A 20,221-nucleotide genomic window follows, 5' to 3' on the forward strand; every position below is an offset into this window, starting at 1 on the left:
AGGCCACTGTATATAATTCTCCTCCTCCGTGCCCGTGCGGTCTAAGGCATAATGTTTTGAGCGGCGCTTGCGGGACGGCACAGGTTCGATCCCGGTTTCAGTCTCCGGGAATTTTCGGCCTGTGTATAGGGCCGGGGATAACCCACCATCGTGAAGAAATTGGGGAGCTCCGAGTGAGTGAGTGTAATCCGGCCGCGAAGTCATACAACGGCTGGGGGGTCGGTGGGCCGACAACCCGTCCCCTAGTCTGGCTGCAGTTCTCCACGCCCCATTGGTGTCCTGCCTGGAAAAGAGGCCAGCAGTCTGTAGCCTTGACCCAATATTGGGCTGTAGCGTTATAGGGGAAGGGGTTCCTGTGTCTAATTAGGAATGTACTTTTATTTGTACCTGTAAACATGTGTGTGCTGATTGATACTCCATTACTGTAAGAGGAAGTTGCGTTATTATGTAGTTACTCGATGCTTGTAGGAATAAGTATTATAAACAGAATGTGATAATCAGGTACTCAATATAAAGTTGCATATAAAGTATTGTGTTGTATAATTATATAACAAAAATATAGCTTTTGATCTTTATGGCGGAGTTACTAGCACAGCATGCTACAGGGCCAGGGAACCTGGACTCACAGACTGGGCATGGATGTTTATTGTGATTGTTCTTTCTGTAAAAAATAAAATTCTCCCTTGTGCTACCCCATGAAGGCGTATAGCGGTGTGGAGTTAAGGCTTCACACTTTCTTGATCTCGGCCGAAGATGATGTTTATGTGATCACAAGCACGCCCCTGGACACCTTTACCCCGCCGGAGTTTCCTCCAGGTATGCACATTATACGACGCTAGGTGGGCACCGGAACCGCTTGAACAGGTGTAAAAAGCGCAGAAAGTTTAAGAGTAAGAAACTGTGTCACAACAAACTCTCTTTCACGCCATCTGTCTATACAAAGTGGGTCATATCAAATTCTCTATATTAATGAAGTTATATCAATAATTTAATTTTGATCGAAACTAGTTTGGTTTGTTTCAGGTTCACTTTAGTGTAAGGGTGACGATTTCTGAAGGCGCACGCATTTCAACTTTTAACTCACTTTGTTGGAGATGACGAGCGAACTTGTCAAGTGGATCAGTTTCCAGAATAATCCTTGTCTACTTCAATTTTTCATATTTCACTTAACCTTTCTGTCTTTTCAGGGAAATCACAATGACGACGATAAATATTCCAGTGGCACCTTTGTCCAGGCAGGAACTGATCAGGAGTTGATACAAATATTTTAAACTAATTAATGTTTAAATGACGTTTTTCATTTTATTACAAGAACAAAACATTAATTTCTTTTCATCAATGGCCTTGCTCCTGTATTATGTGATGGATTCGATTAAAAATTTGCACTAACATATTTAGGTATAATTTAAGAATAAATATTTATTTATAACATTGCAATCTGCGTGTTCGAAATGAGGCCTCGAACACATTATGTTTGCACTAGTTAGTTCACTTGTCGATTTAATGAACAACTGTCGGATGTGTCTTATTCGATTATTCCAGCCCTAGTTTGGAATTCTGGCCTGGACATTAGTGTTCCTTTTAAGTGTCTGTTCATTATTTCATTATATCATAACATCACATAGTTTATCATATCAATTTCATCTTATCATCACTCATGATTTTCCTCGCGACAAACCAAAAACTGGTAGATAGCGAAGTAAAAGAAAACAACATCAAATCAATCATTCAATCAGCCATGCGATTATTGAAATTGATTGACACTTGAAACACGATGGAGGTATTTTAGATATAACACTCTTTAATATCAGTTCCCACTTATTGGAAATTCTTGGTCTTGGTCTGTTTGTAAATACTGTAAATACTTCTTACAAATCACAAGTACCATTATTCTTTTGTATTTTGCACAGCTAAGTCTCCCAAGCAAACACAGGAGATGTACTATGTGAAAATTTCTACATCCTAAGTTGTTGTTTTGAAGTTGTCTCTCTTAATGAGGGACATCAGTAAGAACCCTGCCACGCGTCCCTGGAAGTTATGTCAGAGCGATTAATGATTTGATTTATCTTACTTCGCTCATTGTGCCACGTTTGTCTAATTTGCGAAGATGGCAATGAGCGATGGCATGATGAAATTGATGAATCGACACTCACAATCATCCATGACCAGGAACCCATCCAGCCACCGTAGCGGAGAGTAAGGGCGATTGTCAACTGTCTTGAGTTGCCTACATGTACCATGGATTTTAAGCGCTTACAGAAACTAAGCTCTTTCGAGGTAGCTAATTATTTTGAGGAATAGTTACTTGTTTCTATGATTATCTTCCAGCACCCAAACGTTGTTGAAGTTGTTGTGCTACACACTGTATATTATGTAAGTGGCAATCGTGACATTGATACTAATTCTATATGCAACTCACCAAGATCTTGTGTAAGTAGAAAATGTCGTTATACTATTAGTTTTGGTGAACTTTGTACTTTTGATTTGTTTGTGGTCAAGAGGGAGATTGTAAAACGTACTAGATTCGCCTTACACTATAGACACATCAGCAAGATTCGATAATATTAACGTAGCCAAAGGAAAGAGAACATTAATACTAAAATCGATTTCAGAAACGTAATGATGTTCATAATTTCCTTTTGAAGAACAAAAGGACTTGATTTTCAAGGGGAAATGGTATTCCATTCCCTATGCAGAGATCCATGACCGAAGCAAGAGGGAAACAATAGGAGATAGATATAACATTCGTCAGAAACTTCCTGTGATGGAGGAATTATGGGCATTTAGTGGAGTATAAATACGGCACGTAGTGGCATGGCAACTAGAGATGACTACAAGAGAGATGACGATGGACGCTTGTATTCTGATGTTTCTTCTCTACATTTCATATCTAATAACATTCTCGCTAGCGAACGCATGTGTGAGCGTCGAAGATGTGGTAAGATCACATATCACTGTAGTATTTGTTTAAAAATATTTCTATATATGTGTTATTCAAACATGTTGGTACTAAATGCGTGATTTCATATCACAGCAATTGACTATTGAAATATTATACTTACCTATACCTCAGTAAATGTCAGTAATTCTTTTGAAATCCTAAAAACGTTGCCATTTTTTCCCCTTTTTTTAAACTCGAAATTTCGAAGATTTATCAATTTCATACAGTTTTTAATTTTACATGTTATTCGTATGTCACGTTATATTAGCAGTTGCCTCCTACAAATAGGAAAAAAATCGATTTATTTATTGTTTACTTATAATAATAGCAGCGATAGCTAAGTCGTTAGGGCGTCCAACTAACGTGCGAGAGACCCGGGTTTTATATCCGGCGGGGAGAACCGTGACTCTTGCAACATATTGAAGGGGCTCCGCCGTCAAACTAGCGTCGTTTAAAGTGTTTACCCGGAGGATATTCTAGGGGGCTTAAAGACTGCTAAAAACGTGGTTTTGATCACATCACCCCAAGCATCGGCCGAGATCAAGAAACTGTGAGGTCCTAACTCCAAACCCCCTATACGCCTCCATGGCGTTGTGTAGAGCACAGGAGAGAACTTTACACTTTTTAAGATTGTACAGTCTTGGACAGTTCTGCGTTGTAACGACCCTATTGAAAAAGCACTCAAGCAAGCCATCTATGTCTGACCACCAAGCGCCTTGTGACTAGACAACCCAAACAACATTGTAATTCTGCGGCTTGTATACCAGTCACGGGTATACATTTCTGTAAATTGAGCAGTGATGCCAATGAGAAATACGAGATGAAGATTGTCGAAAGTAATGTTTCGTGTGATCGACATGGAATAATACTCGGTCCAAGTTACGTTCCTTTATTTAATGTTGTTTGGTAAGAAACCTGACGGAGTGGGTTTATATTTTCACTCCTTGCATTACACTAAGTTCTATATTTAACAGTTATATTAATGCTTTGAACGAAAATAATACCTAGAACAACATCCAACACACGTTCACACCACTCTTATCACACACATGCACGTGAAAACGCACACACAAAGCTAAGTTTTAACTTCCAAGTGAATGTCCAAATGACAGTAAACGGAGAAACATGATGTGCGAAACATGTGATATTTCAAAGAAAGAATGCGTCTATTTTTGACATACGTGGTTTCTATTAATAGAGAATGAGACAATTATCAGAAATTAAGATGCATTTGCTTTTTCATGTGCTGAGGAAGGAAACAGACTGATTGGAAAAAATAAAATGTAGTGCTATTGATAGTGTGTTGGTTAGAGTGCAGAACTTTCATCAGCGAGGCCTGGGTTCGATCCCCACCATGAGCAAACTTTTTTTATTATTCGCTTGCAGTGAACAAATTTATTATATTGTTTTCTAGGCATCTTAACGAAAGGATACACATCAAATTTAATATTTTAATCTGTCCTTTCATTCTTATAATAGGTTCTCTACCACAAGGGATATAGAGATTCTCTATCTTGACGAAGGATATTTTCTCAATAGTTCCGTAGCTACGATTCTCCAGTCCTTTCCACCCACTTATTTATTTACTTTCTTCATATCTACTCACGAAATACCATGAATCTAACGAAAACACACAGATATAGTTAGAACAAGAAACACACCTCGCATCGAAGGTTCCAGGTTTGAGTTCTGGATTTATTGCGAGGGTGGATTATTCCTGTGTATCTATTTATCATCTTCGTCTAAAAAACATTTCTCACTATTCCCGTGATTAACTTAGGGAGAGACCAAAGCTACTCAAATAACAAAAGTACAGAAAACGCAAGACACACCTGGCTACGCATGTTACACCTTGGGAATTAGCAATCTGAAAATAAACTTTCGTTTTGGTGGACTACTTTCAAAACCATTTCGTGTTGTCTCGTTTGGAGTGTTGGCTAGCGTGTCGGACTTGCGTGCGGGCAACCTGAGTTCGAGCCCAGCAAAAGGTAACTTTTTTTTCTGTCAAATTTCATCCAATCTTATTTATAAAATTCAGATTTCTTTAAAACCTTTTGGTCCTCCTCCGTAATCGAGCGGGTTAAGGCGTTCACTCGTCTTGAGATCGTTCGCTGCGGGACGGCGTAGGTTCGAATCCGGCTCTGGTCGGAATTTATTCGGCCTACGTATAGGGCCGGTGGCAACCCACCATCGTGAGGAAATTGGGGAGCTCCGAGTGAGTGAGCGTAATCCGGTCGAGACGACCTACTATAACGGCTGGGGATACGTCGGGCCGACCCTCCGACTATTCCAATACTGGTTGAAGATCTCCACGCTTAGAGGTGACGAAGGAAAGTGTGGGAGGGAGACCGGCAGTCGGTAGATAAGCCAAGGCCCTTCACGGGCTGTCGCGCTAAGGATTATATTATATTATTATTAAAACCTTTTGAATTGCATGCCACTTCGTATGTTAGTAATCTGAAAGATGAAAAGTAATACGATTTTTTTATTATTCCCAGAAAATGACAATGAAACAATTAATAACGGTTTTTGCAATGTGATATTGATATCATATATTAAAATACTAAAAATGGAGAATTTAGCTTAAACCAACTTATAAATAATCATATCCTGATGTAAGATGCACGATCAGAAAGTCTGAATGTTGCATTCAAAACTGCAGAGGACTAACTAACTAACTAACTCTCTAGGCTTTTTAAACCCGAAGGTTCATGGCTGCAGCAACACAGGCTTTCCATCTGTCCCTATCCTGAGCAATATATATATATATACTCTTTTCCATCCCTACAAATTTCCTTTAGGTCCAACTGAACGTAGTCCCTCCATCTTCGTCTTGGCCTTCCTACAGGTATCTTACCATCAGGTGTCCCAATAAGAATCCTATAAACTCCTCATTCCTCTCCCATTCGTGCCACATGGCCTGCCCACCTAAGTCTTCTTCATTTCATTATTCTAATATTTAATAATATCTGGACATGAATACAAATTATGTAACCTTCTCCACTCACCTGTCTCCTCATCCCTTTTAAGTCCAAATATTTTCCTAAGGATCTTATTTTCAAATACTCTCAATTTCTGTTCCTCTTTCAATGTAAGGGACCAAGTTTCACACCCATATAATACTACAGGCAAAATTACTGTTTTGTATATTTTAACTTTTAGTATCTTAGATATTAAACGAGAAGACAAAAGTTTATGAAGAGAGAAGTAACATGCATTTCCTGAATTAAGCCTACTTTTTATTTCCTCTTTAATATAATTTTCACTTGTTAATATTACTCCTAAGTATTTGAATTTGGAGACTGGTTCAAACGAGTTGTTATCAATAATTAGATTTTGATTATTATCTAACACTTGGTTTCCGCTTGTGAGTATATATTTAGTTTTCTCTTTGTTAAGTTCCAAACCTATCTCTTTAGCAGTTTTGAAAAATATTTTAGCATTGTTCTTAATTGTATTTATATCATCCCTTAATAAGTCTACATCATCTGCATATGCTAACAACTGAGTCACACAATTTAATTTTAGTCCTTCTTTAGTTTCTTTTACCTTCCTAACAGCATATTTTAAGGCAAAATTAAAGAGCAATGGAGATAATGCATATCCTTGTTTTAATCCATCATGAATTGTAAATTTGTCAGACATTAATACCCACACGAATTTTAATTCCTGTTTCACTGGTGCATAATTTTATCATACTAACAAGCTTCTTAGGTATTCCAAACTCGACTAATATATTATATAATTTATCTCTTTTGACCGAATCATATGATTTTTTGAAATCAATGAATAGCTGATGGACATTTTGATTATATTCCCACTTTTTCTCAAGTATCTATCTGATGTGAAAAAAATGATCTGTAGTTGATCTGTCACGTTTAATGTAATTACATAAACTGCACTTACTACACAAAACTTCAGAGAACAATGCATTATTTTTTAACAGTTTATAATGCATGACTTATGAATAGTGAAATTATTTTCTTACTATAGTAGGAATTTAGTTATTAATATAAATAAACAAGAGAGAAGAATTAGTGATTAAATAAAATTGTAAACTAAAATAAAATATCTAAGTTTCTCAGGAAAAAGCACACAAGTCACAAACTCGAATATCTGTTGATTCCATCTAAGAAGGAGAGGCTACGGTTTGGGACGGGACTTTGTATAGTGGTAGGGTACCCTGTAGTTTTTTTTTATTAATGAATTAAAGGAATACACCTACTCGTCAGTATCCCCAGTTCTTCACATTTTTCTCAGTTGTCATACATGTCAATTTTCTCTATGTTCTCTTTATTCTCATTGGGACAAACACAAACATCCATGCCCGAAAAGAGTATTGATAATAGATATCGCACGTTAGCCAGTAATTTCCGAGGAAAAGTTTGATACCCGGTTTATACGCGAGTGGTTGGGATCCCACTTTAAACTAGAGGTCCAATCCGGTATAAGCTTTCTTACTGTGCATAAAGTGGACTTAACAGAAGAAAAAATCCGAGGAAAAGCGCTTGAAGGTTTCAATGCTTTCCAAGTGCCTTGATGAGGAGATGCTGTAGTAGCGAATAAGTATCACGTCCCGAAGGTTATGGGTTCGATTCCCGTTCTACTGCCCAATTTTATTTTAATAACTCGAGCAACAAATGTTTGCATTTTATTTAATAATTTATTGAAATAAAGGTGAAACATATTTTTACTTAATTTTTGGTGGAAATCTCTATTTTACCGTTTTCAATTTTATTTATGGAAATATTTTTTTAAGATAGTATTCCAATTTTCTCATCATTTTACAAACATTTACATATTAAATTGTCCACGTTTTTTATTCAAAAAATGTTATCCTGGTGAAAAGTATACATTTCTTTCGAGAAAATGAACCAGGAATAAATATAATTCTATTCGCAAGTAATTATCGTAAAAGTTTGGAAAACAAAATTCAATTCGAAATTCAACAATTCGCACAGCAAATAAAATAAGAATGTGTGTAATAAATAAAATGAAATAATTAGTTGCTTGAGTTAAGAAAAAAATTGGAGGCAATCAAATGGAATCGAACCAAGTACCTTCTGCGTGTCAAACTAACACGCTACCACCACACCACCGGGCCTGTTGACAGACGGACAATATATTCGTCTCATGAGTACCGCTTGCTAAGTTTCCAAACATTGAAGCGCTTTTTTCTCGGGAGTGACTGACTAATGTAATTGTTGTTGTGTGTCAAGGAGATATGTTTACTGCAACATTTTAGCACACAATCAAAACATACAGAAAAAAATGTTTTTTATGCACATCATTACTTTTCTCCGAGTTCAAAAAATATCCAGAATCCAAACTCACTGCCAGTTACTCAGTTATGCAAAATGTGCCTGGACTACACGCATGCGCTTTATCAAGGATGCGAAGGAACCTCGCAAAGTTACAGAATGTTCTCTGGGGTGCTGTCGGTTGGCCGCGGAGTCACGTGGTGTCTGGTTATCAGTAGAACATGACCTTGTGCAGCACACTGAAGCGAGCGAAGGTATTTCATGTGATTTGTAAGCTGGAACAGACTTTACACGCGTTACAATCGACAGAGGTTTGTCTTCAGCTTATTCTTTAGGGACATGCAAACCACACTAGGCATACAGAGTATAATGTAATATGGGAGGCATTTATTTCTCAGTCTCCTCACACTGACAATTTTATTACCCTTTTTGGAGTTAGTTGGCCGTAGAAACGGATCTTATTATTGAAGTCGTATCTCGTATGATGGCTTGGTTCAGTATGCTGATCAGGTTTTCTGACAAAAGCAGGACAGGTTACCCAAGAATAAGCACAAATATGTAAGAGAAATATTTGTTAATTTGGTAACTTGCTTGCAATTGAATTTCTATCATTAACAGCTGCAAAGAAACAAAGGCTTTCCTTTTTAAAGATTATAATAATAATAACCCATAGCTCTACAGCCCGTGAGGGCCTTGGCTTACCTACCGACTGCTGGTCTCCCTCCCACACTGTTCCTCCGTCACCAAAGATTACCATAAATAATTTTTATTTGATTAGGAAACTAAGAATGACTTCAGTATTCTCATGCAGTACACAATAGATTCTAAACACTCTCTAAAACATACTACTGCTCGTTGCAACACATTATTTCTACAATCAAGACACAAAATTAAGGGCATGCTCAAGTAAAATTACGTATATTTCTGTAATTATCAAGTGCTTTACGGGCTCAACGTCAAGTTTGGATTTGTCGGTTATCCAAATATTATTAATTTTAAAAATACTCTTTCAGTTGGTGGAATGTGCCTGAAATTGAATGACATATTAAATCGTGAACGTATTTTGTTTCTTTAATTAAAACTTTTAGTTTACAAATTAGTTCATCAAACCAACCTGTGTTCTTCTCCCTTGTTTATTTATAGTAATATCTAAAATCCCATTGAAGCATAGAAAAACTTTTCGCTGTTCATAAGCCAGTCATGGTTCTCTGCAGTTTTCAATGCAACATTCAGGCTTTCTGATCGTCATCTTACGCTTCACATCAGTAGTATTTATAAGTTGGTTTAAGAGAAATTCTCCATTTTTAATCTTTCAATATTTGATAGTAGTAGGTAAATTAGATAACGTCGGTCGCTGCATGGGTGGTCTTTTTAATTTGCACGTACTTATAACTAATTTGCACGGGTTTTAATTAATTCGCATGTACTTAGAATTCATTTGCAAGTACTTAGAATACTTTACATTTATGTATTTGCATGTTTATAACTTTTTATGAATATATATTTATTTATTTTATGAAAAATATGTATATAGAAGGTAATTAGAGGTACTAAACGCTATGCATATGTTTTTATATTCATTACTGCAAAGTATGTAATGTATCAATCGATAATATTAATGTTTATAATATTGAAAATAAGAGTTTATGGTTTATGAACCGCTATGAAAGGTGTTAATGGTACGATTGGGGACGGTCCTGGTATTCGAACCCGCGATATGTAATATTATTAATTAGTACTATGTAATAATTGCATTATATTATGAAACACGGTGGTGCAACACGCTAGACAGAAGACGGTGAACTCCGCGCTCCGCGCTGAGGGTAGACGAGAAAGGAATTTGGGAGATGTGCGGTCAAGGTCAAATGACGTCACAACGTCAGGACAAAGAAGGAACCCGATTGACCAATCAGAGAATGCGTCGGTAGATTTTCAGAACCGGTTTTTTCAAGGTTAACCAGTACGCAAGAACAGGGGAAAGCTATGCAATACTGTAGGGCAGGGGAGGTATTCAACCAGACAACAAAGGATGTCTGAGAATGCGCAGCAAGGGTCAAATCTCTGAAGCTATGCGGTTTCCGCCGCCAATTAATATTCCGCTCAGGTTTGCCTCCAAGGCACAGGACGCTTTAGCGCAGGTTTTTTTATCTGTACTATGAAGAAGGGAGAGCTATTAGGGACGGGGCCTACAATTTTCACCATTTGCTTTTATCACGGGGTAACGAACCTAGGACCCTTTGATTATTGATTTAGGTAGTAAATGTATGTTACTGTGTGCTATTTAACTTAATTTTGAGTTTATTTTTTACCAAACTTTGACTTTATGTCAAACATTTTCACAGCTTATCCTTATTTTTACCAAAATAACACTATTTGTACTATTCAGGCAACACTTTTATTAAATTTTGGACTCACAAAGACATTTTTTTCAACGTTTAACTTATTATTTTACAACTTTATATTAATTTTTTACCAAAATAACACTATTTGTACTAATCAGCAACATTTTTTATTAAATTTTGGACTCACAAAGACATTTTTTCAACGTTTAACTTATTATTTTACAACTTTATATTAATTTTTTACCTAAATAACACTATTTGTACTAATCAGGCAACATTTTTTATTAAATTTTGGACTCACAAAGACATTTTTTTCAACGTTTAACTTATTATTTTACAACTTTATATTAATTTTTTACCAAAATAACACTATTTGTACTAATCAGCAACATTTTTTATTAAATTTTGGACTCACAAAGACATTTTTTCAACGTTTAACTTATTATTTTACAACTTTATATTAATTTTTTACCAAAATAACACTATTTGTACTAATCAGCAACATTTTTTTATTAAATTTTGGACTCACAAAGACATTTTTTCAACTTTTAACTTATTATTTTACAACTTTAAGTTAATTTTTTACCAAAATAACACTATTTGTACTATTCAAGCAACATTTTTATTAAATTTTGGACTCACAAAGACATTTTTTTGTACGTTTAACTTATTATTTTACAACTTTATATTAATTTTTTACCAAAATAACACTATTTGTACTAATCAGGCAACATTTTTTATTAAATTTTGGACTCACAAAGACATTTTTTCAACTTTTATGTTTAACTTATTATTTTACAACTTTATGTTAATTTTTACCAAAATAACACTATTTGTACTATTCAGGCAACATTTTTTATTAAATTTTGTATTTACAAAGAGATTTTTTCAACTTTTAATTTATTATTTACAAGTTTATGCCTATTTTTTACTCAAATAACACAATTCTATCTGTTCAGGAAAGACTTTTAGTTACATTTTCGACACACAAAGACATTTTTTGTACGTTTAACTTATTATTTTACAACTTTATATTAATTTTTTACCAAAATAACACTATTTGTACTAATCAGGCAACATTTTTTATTAAATTTTGGACTCACAAAGACATTTTTTCAACTTTTAACTTATTATTTTACAACTTTATGTTAATTTTTACCAAAATAACACTATTTGTACTATTCAGGCAACATTTTTTATTAAATTTTGTATTTACAAAGAGATTTTTTCAACTTCTATCTGTTTATTTCACAAGTTTAGGCTTATTATTACCAAAATAACACAATTCAATCTGTTCAGGAAAGACTTTTAGTTATATTTTCGACACACAGAGTGTGTGATCTCAATTTCTGTCTGTTTATTTCACAAGTTTAGGCTTATTATTACCAAAATAACACAATTCAATCTGTTCAGGAAAGACTTTTAGTCGCATTTTCGACACACAGAGTGTGTGATCTCAATTTCTATCTGTTTATTTCACAAATTTAGGCTTATTATTACCAAAATAATACAATTCAATCTGTTCAGGAAAGACTTTTAGTCGCATTTTCGACACACAGAGTGTGTGATCTCAACTTCTATCTGTTTATTTCACAAGTTTAGGCTTATTATTACCAAAATAATACAATTCAATCTGTTCAGGAAAGACTTTTAGTCGCATTTTCGACACACAAAGTGTGTGTTCTCAACTTCTATCTGTTTATTTCACAAGTTTAGGCTTATTATTACCAAAATAACACAATTCTATCTGTTCAGGAAAGATTTTTAGTTACATTTTCGACACACAAAGTGTGTGTTCTCAACTTTTATTTGTTTATTTTACAAGTTTAGCCTAATATTTACTCAAATGACACTATTTATGTTATTCAGGCACCATTTTTATTACATTTTGGACTCTCAAAGACACACACACACACACACACACAGAGAGAGAGAGAGAGAGAGAGAGAGAGAGAGAGAGAGAGAGAGAGAGAGAGAGATTTTTCCAAGTTTACAAGATTATTCTCCAAGTTTACTCAAATAACACAATTTAAATGTGTTGTGAATTAGATTTTGTACACACGACGTGTGTTTTGTCAACTTTAACCATTTCATTTTTAAGTTTATTTTACCAAAGTAAGACGGCTTAGTCTATTCAAGAAAGTTTTCAATTATATTTTGGATGCAAAAGTATATTTTGTCAAGTTCTACCCTTTTATTTTACAAGTTTAGGCTTATTTTTACTCAAATAACACAATTTCATCTATTTAGGCAACATTTTGTTTCTTATATTTTACTCACAAAGACATTTTTTTCAATTTTTAATGTATTATTTCACAAGTTTATGTAATTTTTTATTCTAATAACACAATTTTAACTATTCAGGCAACATTTTTTATTGCGATTTGGATTTACAAAGAGATTTTTTAAATTTTTGTATTAAATTTTCTATTTATTACGTTTTGTATTTCACATTCACTAATTTTTAAAGTTTTACTTTTTATTTTTATCTAAAAACTAAAGAAAAAAGTATTTTTAACTAAAAGTTATTTTATAGTTTTCGGTTTTCAGATTTCCACAATGCTATTTTTGGTTCTGTATTTCTATATTAGGATATTACAGTTCTAAGGTGTGTATAATATTTCAAAGTATTTTCAGGGTGTATTTGTTAATGCATTTGGATGATAACTATTAGGTTTTTGGACGAACTAATGTTAAGAATATTTCAACCAATCAGAAAACGCGTCGGTTTTATTTCAACCAATCAGAGAAGGCGTCAGTTTGCTTATGAGGTATAAAAACTACGTAAAAGCAAGCAGAAGCTATTTTGAGAAGTATTTCTGAAGCATTGCGTCAGAGAAGACATCAAGTTGTGATTATTGTCTGAGATTTGAAGACAAAGAACTCAAAAGAAGCTATAATTAAGGTAAGTGAATTGTTACATATATGTATGGTGCTTTTAAATAATGCGTAAATGCAAATATTGAAACGAAGAAAACGTCAATGCAAACCAAAAAGAATATGCGTAATATGAACAAGTACTACAACTATTTTTCTATTTTTCAGGTGCTTCTAATTTTGTATGTGCGACTGAAAGGGACCATTAGTAAAAGATGGCGTCTTCAACCTCCACAAACAAGGCTAACCACACTGCGGTGAGTACCTCGCAAGAGATTTTACCACTGGAATGTATATTTCTCCACTAGTTTTTGAAATAATATATAAATCCAGAAAACAAAGAAACGAAAAAATAAATACAGAAATGAATATGCGTAATATAAACAAGTACTACAACTATGTTTCTATTTTTCAGGTGTTCTTATTTGTGTACCTGTGAGTGGAAGGATCTATTACTGGAAATAACGCCAACAAAGTAACCAACAAGGACATGAGTCAAATAATTGCATCATGTCCATGTTTTTCCAATTATATCTATAAGGACTGTGTGTTGGAGACTTTGAAGAGGTATACACCTGGCAAGTATATTATATGCTGGGGATGTTATTCTAATCAAGGCAACCAATTAGCCCACGATTGTGTAGTTAACCATTTCTACGAGTGTGAGTGCGTATGCTGTAAAGATGAAGATTTACTCTCTGAACGTTATTTTATTTGCCAAGGAGAACGCTGTTTGTAAAGTTGTAAAATAATAAGTTAAACATAAAAGTTGAAAAAATGTCTTTGTGAGTCCAAAATTTAATAAAAAATGTTGCCTGATTAGTACAAATAGTGTTATTTTGGTAAAAAATTAATATAAAGTTGTAAAATAATAAGTTAAACGTACAAAAAAATGTCTTTGTGAGTCCAAAATTTAATAAAAATGTTGCTTGAATAGTACAAATAGTGTTATTTTGGTAAAAAATTAACTTAAAGTTGTAAAATAATAAGTTAAAAGTTGAAAAAATGTCTTTGTGAGTCCAAAATTTAATAAAAAAATGTTGCTGATTAGTACAAATAGTGTTATTTTGGTAAAAAATTAATATAAAGTTGTAAAATAATAAGTTAAACGTTGAAAAAATGTCTTTGTGAGTCCAAAATTTAATAAAAAATGTTGCTGATTAGTACAAATAGTGTTATTTTGGTAAAAAATTAATATAAAGTTGTAAAATAATAAGTTAAACGTTGAAAAAAATGTCTTTGTGAGTCCAAAATTTAATAAAAAATGTTGCCTGATTAGTACAAATAGTGTTATTTTGGTAAAAAATTAATATAAAGTTGTAAAATAATAAGTTAAACGTTGAAAAAATGTCTTTGTGAGTCCAAAATTTAATAAAAAATGTTGCTGATTAGTACAAATAGTGTTATTTTGGTAAAAAATTAATATAAAGTTGTAAAATAATAAGTTAAACGTTGAAAAAAATGTCTTTGTGAGTCCAAAATTTAATAAAAGTGTTGCCTGAATAGTACAAATAGTGTTATTTTGGTAAAAATAAGGATAAGCTGTGAAAATGTTTGACATAAAGTCAAAGTTTGGTAAAAAATAAACTCAAAATTAAGTTAAATAGCACACAGTAACATACATTTACTACCTAAATCAATAATCAAAGGGTCCTAGGTTCGTTACCCCGTGATAAAAGCAAATGGTGAAAATTGTAGGCCCCGTCCCTAATAGCTCTCCCTTCTTCATAGTACAGATAAAAAAACCTGCGCTAAAGCGTCCTGTGCCTTGGAGGCAAACCTGAGCGGAATATTAATTGGCGGCGGAAACCGCATAGCTTCAGAGATTTAACCCTTGCTGCGCATTCTCAGACATCCTTTGTTGTCTGGTTGAATACCTCCCCTGCCCTACAGTATTGCATAGCTTTCCCCTGTTCTTGCGTACTGGTTAACCTTGAAAAAACCGGTTCTGAAAATCTACCGACGCATTCTCTGATTGGTCAATCGGGTTCCTTCTTTGTCCTGACGTTGTGACGTCATTTGACCTTGACCGCACATCTCCCAAATTCCTTTCTCGTCTACCCTCAGCGCGGAGCGCGGAGTTCACCGTCTTCTGTCTAGCGTGTTGCACCACCGTGTTTCATAATATAATGCAATTATTACATAGTACTAATTAATAATATTACATATCGCGGGTTCGAATACCAGGACCGTCCCCAATCGTACCATTAACACCTTTCATAGCGGTTCATAAACCATAAACTCTTATTTTCAATATTATAAACATTAATATTATCGATTGATACATTACATACTTTGCAGTAATGAATATAAAAACATATGCATAGCGTTTAGTACCTCTAATTACCTTCTATATACATATTTTTCATAAAATAAATAAATATATATTCATAAAAAGTTATAAACATGCAAATACATAAATGTAAAGTATTCTAAGTACTTGCAAATGAATTCTAAGTACATGCGAATTAATTAAAACCCGTGCAAATTAGTTATAAGTACGTGCAAATTAAAAAGACCACCCATGCAGCGACCGACGTTATCTAATTTACCTACTACTATCATATATTGAAAGATTAAAAATGGAGAATTTCTCTTAAACCAACTTATAAATACTACTGATGTGAAGCGTAAGATGACGATCAGAAAGCCTGAATGTTGCATTGAAAACTGCAGAGAACCATGACTGGCTTATGAACAGCGAAAAGTTTTTCTATGCTTCAATGGGATTTTAGATATTACTATAAATAAACAAGGGAGAAGAACACAGGTTGGTTTGATGAACTAATTTGTAAACTAAAAGTTTTAATTAAAGAAACAAAATACGTTCACGATTTAATATGTCATTCAATTTCAGGCACATTCCACCAACTGAAAGAGTATTTTTAAAATTAATAATATTTGGATAACCGACAAATCCAAACTTGACGTTGAGCCCGTAAAGCACTTGATAATTACAGAAATATACGTAATTTTACTTGAGCATGCCCTTAATTTTGTGTCTTGATTGTAGAAATAATGTGTTGCAACGAGCAGTAGTATGTTTTAGAGAGTGTTTAGAATCTATTGTGTACTGCATGAGAATACTGAAGTCATTCTTAGTTTCCTAATCAAATAAAAATTATTTATGGTAATCTTTGGTGACGGAGGAACAGTGTGGGAGGGAGACCAGCAGTCGGTAGGTAAGCCAAGGCCCTCACGGGCTGTAGAGCTATGGGTTATTATTATTATAATCTTTAAAAAGGAAAGCCTTTGTTTCTTTGCAGCTGTTAATGATAGAAATTCAATTGCAAGCAAGTTACCAAATTAACAAATATTTCTCTTACATATTTGTGCTTATTCTTGGGTAACCTGTCCTGCTTTTGTCAGAAAACCTGATCAGCATACTGAACCAAGCCATCATACGAGATACGACTTCAATAATAAGATCCGTTTCTACGGCCAACTAACTCCAAAAAGGGTAATAAAATTGTCAGTGTGAGGAGACTGAGAAATAAATGCCTCCCATATTACATTATACTCTGTATGCCTAGTGTGGTTTGCATGTCCCTAAAGAATAAGCTGAAACGAGACAACACGAAATGGTTTTGAAAGTAGTCTACCAAAACGAAAGTTTATTTTCAGATTGCTAATTCCCAAGGTGTAACATGCGTAGCCAGGTGTGTCTTGCGTTTTCTGTACTTTTGTTATTTGAGTAGCTTTGGTCTCTCCCTAAGTTAATCACGGGAATAGTGAGAAATGTTTTTTAGACGAAGATGATAAATAGATACACAGGAATAATCCACCCCGCAATAAATCCAGAACTCAAACCTGGAACCTTCGATGCGAGGTGTGTTTCTTGTTCTAACTATATCTGTGTGTTTTCGTTAGATTCATGGTATTTCGTGAGTAGATATGAAGAAAGTAAATAAATAAGTGGGTGGAAAGGACTGGAGAATCGTAGCTACGGAACTATTGAGAAAATATCTTTCGTCAAGATAGAGAATCTCTATATCGAACCCAGGCCTCGCTGATGAAAGTTCTGCACGCTAACCAACACACTATCAATAGCACTACATTTTCTTTTTTCCAGTCAGTCTGTTTCCTTCCTCAGCACATGAAAAAGCAAATGCATCTTAATTTCTGATAATTGTCTCATTCTCTATTAATAGAAACCACGTATGTCAAAAATAGACGCATTCTTTCTTTGAAATATCACATGTTTCGCACATCATGTTTCTCCGTTTACTGTCATTTGGACATTCACTTGGAAGTTAAAACTTAGCTTTGTGTGTGCGTTTTCACGTGCATGTGTGTGACAAGAGTGGTGTGAACGTGTGTTGGATGTTGTTCTAGGTATTATTTTCGTTCAAAGCATTAATATAACTGTTAAATATAGAACTTAGTGTAATGCAAGGAGTGAAAATATAAACCCACTCCGTCAGGTTTCTTACCAAACAACATTAAATAAAGGAACGTAACTTGGACCGAGTATTATTCCATGTCGATCACACGAAACATTACTTCCGACAATCTTCATCGCGTATTTCTCATTGGCATCACTGCTCAATTTACAGAAATGTATACCTACCCGTGACTGGTATACAAGCCGCAGAATTACAATGTTGTTTGGGTTGTCTAGTCACAAGGCGCTTGGTGGTCAGACATAGATGGCTTGCTTGAGTGCTTTTTCAATAGGGTCGTTACAACGCAGAACTGTCCAAGACTGTACGTATTATCAGTGCGCCCAAGTGTACTTTAGTGATCTGTAAGATACGCCAATGGGTAGGAAGATTCATGTGACGAACACACAATCACACAGCGCCAGAAAAATATTGCATTGTGTATTTGATTAGTATTGTAATATCGGAACCTAAAATTGATATAAAGGACTTACATAGTAGTCAATAGAACGCAGTACCACGTTTTTAGAATATGATTGATTCCACATAAACTCACCCAGAAATATTTCAAAATGCAACCTACGGATTTGATTTTCATGAAATTTGGTGTATTTTTTAATACTAACAAGGTATGAACACATGCAAAAAAAATTCTTCTCTACACCTTATAGTTACTGAGAAACAGAAGGCTAAAATTTCAGAATTTTACTGAGGACATGGCGGTAGCCTGCAGTGATTAACAGAAAATGTTATATCTCAGAGTCAAATCGACATATCACTTTGCCTTTTTTTCTTAGTTCATACATATATGTGTATTGCATTTGACAAGTTTTTACCAAGATTCCTTTGCATTGAAGAGTAACCATTCATGGCAGTAAACAAAGTATTCGTCTTAAAAAATCAACAAGAATCTGGTTCCCATTTCGAAAATATGACTGTTTGGTTAGCAGTGCAGTAGATTGTTTTTCTGGTAGCCAGTAGGATAATATCTCAGCTGCTTTATTATGCCTATTTCTAAAAGCCATAATCTGATATGAAAAACAGAAAATGACGTTTTTTCATCTGTGTTTAGGTAGATCTAACCGTCATTGTCAATCTATCCCCAATGTAAACATCAATGTATGTCCATTTAAGCAAAAGTAAAACTTTCAAATTTCATAACAACTATAGCAGGTACGATAGAATCGATTTCACATTTGAAATGAGTAATGAAAGAATAATCAGAAAAAGTTGAAAAATCTAGCGCAACAGGAAATGAGCAAACATTTGTTTTCCACGTAGAAAGTTTCAGCAAAAAATGCAGGCTCGCCCATGACTCGAACTCGGGTCTCTGGCATACCGGCCGGCTCGGTAGCTTAGTGGTTAGAGTGATGGCACGGTATGCCACAGACCCGGTTCGAGTCCTGGTCGAGCCTGCATTTTTCGCTGAAAATTTCTACGTAGTGCATCTCCTGTGTGTGCTTAATCTACAATAATTAACATCTCTACGCTGGGACGAACGAGGCAACGTCGAAGTCTACGGTGTTTCGAAAGCAACAGATCACGTTGCGGTAGCACTGGCAGATACGATTCCACGCATGTAAAACAGCGATAGCAAAAAATCAGGCGAGACCAGGCCGGTTCGGTAGCTCAGTAGTTGTCGCCTCCGTTGCAGAGTGGTTAGAGCAGCAAGCTATGAAGTCTAGCTGCACACTCGGACGCTTGCAGATCGTGCTTTAGCGTTCGCTGTTTTCCGTGTGGCAGGCATTAGGTAAGGGAAAATAGTCTTGAGTTGAGTGTAGCAAGAACTGTTTAGTAGTACGTACATGCTAATTAAGAAAGAATTAAAAAAAGACAAACATGCTGAAACAGTGCCAGAAGACGTTGACATTTGTTTTTCGTTGTGTAAAATCGAGACCTACTTCGCTGGACTTACATACGTGGTTTCACAACACGTACGGTGTAAAATCGAACCAAGTCCAAAGCTTGGAAAGAGATTATTATTGAAACAGTGTATTTGTGAAATTTGTAACGATAGTTGTTGGTGAAAGATTAATTAATGATTATGGAACTGAAGTGCCCTATTATGATTAAGACGGAGATCGTGTGTGGAACGGGCAGACCCACAGAGTGAATTTTTCAGTGTATTCTTCGCAACATGTTATTTGACCGCCCCGAAAGAATTATAAATCCTGAATTCGTAAACTTAGCAACATTGCAATTTGGCTCCAGCTGAGAATAGCCAACTTTGAGTTGGTCCTTCCACTAGACCAAAACAGCTGCCGTGAGAGGTTTTCAATTTTGCACTTTCCATGAACTTAGAAACTATAAACCGCTATTAAAATACACAATCAAACAGAAATAATAATTTTAAAAAAAAACCTTGAGGAAATTTTACGATTCTGCTTGCTCGACTTGAAATTATAGGGGTTTGAAACA

General features: G+C 34.8%; 1 long non-coding RNA gene across 3 annotated transcripts in view; it reads left to right on the plus strand.

Annotated features, from left to right (window-relative positions):
* The first annotated feature begins 2,796 nt into the window (after positions 1-2,796).
* LOC145991981 (uncharacterized) overlaps positions 2,797-20,221 on the plus strand; it is a 126,730-nt gene continuing 109,305 nt past the window's right edge. For 2 of the 3 annotated variants that reach the window (XR_014442112.1, XR_014442111.1), the window contains exon 1: positions 2,797-2,938. This is a non-coding gene — a long non-coding RNA (uncharacterized LOC145991981). The remainder of the gene's footprint in view (positions 2,939-20,221) is intronic. The other variant, XR_014442113.1, reaches the window with a different exon arrangement.

The sequence above is a fragment of the Lepisma saccharinum genome, chromosome 9, assembly GCF_977018435.1.
Source record: "Lepisma saccharinum chromosome 9, izLepSacc3.1, whole genome shotgun sequence".
Classification (NCBI taxonomy): domain Eukaryota; kingdom Metazoa; phylum Arthropoda; class Insecta; order Zygentoma; family Lepismatidae; genus Lepisma; species Lepisma saccharinum.